This window comes from Schistocerca serialis, unplaced genomic scaffold (assembly GCF_023864345.2).
Source record: "Schistocerca serialis cubense isolate TAMUIC-IGC-003099 unplaced genomic scaffold, iqSchSeri2.2 HiC_scaffold_1379, whole genome shotgun sequence".
NCBI classification, from domain to species: Eukaryota; Metazoa; Arthropoda; class Insecta; order Orthoptera; family Acrididae; genus Schistocerca; species Schistocerca serialis.
In genome coordinates this window covers 10,001-12,500 of record NW_026047601.1, presented here as the reverse complement: position 1 = coordinate 12,500, position 2,500 = coordinate 10,001, and the positions used below count along the sequence as shown (strand labels likewise).

At 44.2% G+C, this 2,500-nt stretch overlaps 1 pseudogene; it reads right to left on the bottom strand.

Annotated features, from left to right (window-relative positions):
• Positions 1 to 2,003: 2,003 nt before the first annotated feature.
• The window catches only part of LOC126442567 (large subunit ribosomal RNA), a 3,264-nt pseudogene continuing 2,767 nt past the window's right edge, over positions 2,004 to 2,500 (bottom strand).

Genomic DNA, 2,500 nt, shown 5'->3' with positions numbered 1-2,500 from the left:
ACCCGTGTCAATGTTGTCCCAAATTTGTTGCCACTCTCTGTCCATCCAGTGTTTGAGCTCTAATTTGTTTTCAATTCTCGTACCTGTAATTGCCTCTACTTTGTCACCTTTGCCCCTCCGCAGCCAGTAAAGGGCTCCTCGACGCCTGATTTGTAAGTCTACAGGGTATAGATCTAGGATCACCAACAGTGCCTCCACTGGCGTGGTTTTGAAGGCTCCTGTCATTCTAATGAGAACACTGCGTTGCATTCTTCTCAGATGCCTAACTGGTTGCACCTGTCGCAGCTTATGTGCCCAGGCACTTGCCCCAAATGACACAATCGACATTAGGATAGCCTCATGATAAATTCTGACAACATTAATGGGTAGTTTGTAATTGGAGGTAGCAATCGTACAGATCTTGTTCATAAGGTTCAATGCCTTCTCGCACACCAATTTAATGTGTGCACTAAAGTTCAGCCCCTCATCAAGGTGCAGCCCAAGATATCTACAAACACTCTCCCTGCTAATTGGAGTGCCTTCCAATTTTATGGATGGACCCCTACCTGCAGATAGTTTACCTTTTAACAATATGTATTTAGTTTTACTACCCGCTATTTGAAGTTTATTGTACGTACACCACTCGCTTACAGTTTTTAAGACTGTAGTTGCTCGATTTTCAATTAAATTTCTAGAATCGCCAGTTATGATTACGAGCAGGTCGTCTGCATATGCTATTATACCGGCTACGTTTTCGTTATTTTCCAATATTTCCAAGAGTGGTTCTGTCAGAACATCCCAGAATATAGGGCCACAAATGGAGCCCTGGGGGCATCCCTTACTAATGTGCCTTGTTATTGTGTGTTCTGGTGATCTCCATATTACTCTTCTATCCTTGCAGTAATCAAGCATCGACATGTATAAGCACTTTGGAGTTCTTAGCTCTCGCAGTCTTGCGAACAGCGAAGGCCAGAACAAATTATCGAAAGCACCCTGTATGTCAATCGTCACACCGACAACATACTTCGCCTGCGAAGTTGAAGTTACGTGTAATGCTTGATTAACTGCATCATCTATCGACCGTCCAGCCCGAAAACCGTACTGACATTGGTTGAGCCCGTAGAGCTCCCTGTGATCGCTCAGCCGTCCGCACAACAACCGTTCCTGGACTTTCCCCATAGTGTTCAGCAGGCAAATTGGACGGTAACTCTTCACGAATTTCAGATCTCTATCTTCCCCTTTTTTGATAATGGTTGCCTCAGCGATCTTCCATACCTTTGGTATTCTTCCCTGCAAGAGGCACTCATTAAAAAGAGCTGTTAGATATGGCACGATTTTACTTTTCAGTTGTTGTAACGTTTCTGCTGTGATCTTGTCTATTCCAGGGGATTTATTTTTCTTCATGGTGTCAATAGCACGACTCACTTCCTCCTGAGCAAATGGTACAACCACTCCTTCATCTGGATACTCTTCTTGCATCTTCTGTCTCAAGAGTGCCTGGTGTTCATTATCTGAAGCCGGATCATCACTTGGGAGTAAACTTTCCATTAAATATTCTGCCGAATCTCGCCACCCTGATGTAGTAGAACCATCTGCCTTCCGAAGCGTCGACAAGATGAGAGGTGTCTTAAGCTTCTCACTCACGATTTTATATGGTAAGCCCCACACATTAGTTCGAAACTCCTTTTTAACGAAGGTTTCCCAGTGCTTTGTTCTCGTATTGATTAATTCCTCCTTATAAACTGCTTTGATTTCCCGATAAATTAGCAACCTTCTCTGCTTCTCTCTGTCACCGAGAGACCTCTGATATGCGCGCCGTGCCCTACGAACATTTCTCTTTAATTCTGTTAGTGTGGAACTCCATGGCACTTTCGAGCCGCGAAAGAATGGACGCTTAGGTATGAAGGTATTCATAAGGTTTTGTATATGGACCTGTATTGCTTCTGCTGTCGAATCAATGTCAAAGCCATTCCCCTCCGGCACCTGCAGTTGAAACTCCTCCCTCATGCGCTCCCATTCTGCTCTTTTATAGTCGAAGTAGGTTCCTATATGATTCTCCTCCCTGTTTACATTGTTTACGCTTACGAGGCTAAAGGTAATCATATTATGATCACTTGTAGTCACTCTGTTCAGTACTTCCCAGGCCTGTATCCTATTTAGCACACTACCATTTGCCAATGTAATGTCAATATTAGATTTTGCCCCTGCTCTATTATGATAAGTTGGTGGAAACCCGGGTTTATTCACAATTATTAAGTTCTGCTCCGCAATAGCATCCTGTAGTTCAAGTCCTCTCTCGTCGGTTTCTCTACTGATAGGGACTGATAGGGACTGATAGGGACAGCGGGAATCTCGTTAATCCATTCATGCGCGTCACTAATTAGATGACGAGGCATTTGGCTACCTTAAGAGAGTCATAGTTACTCCCGCCGTTTACCCGCGCTTGCTTGAATTTCTTCACGTTGACATTCAGAGCACTGGGCAGAAATCACATTGCGTCAACACCCGCTAGGGCCATCGC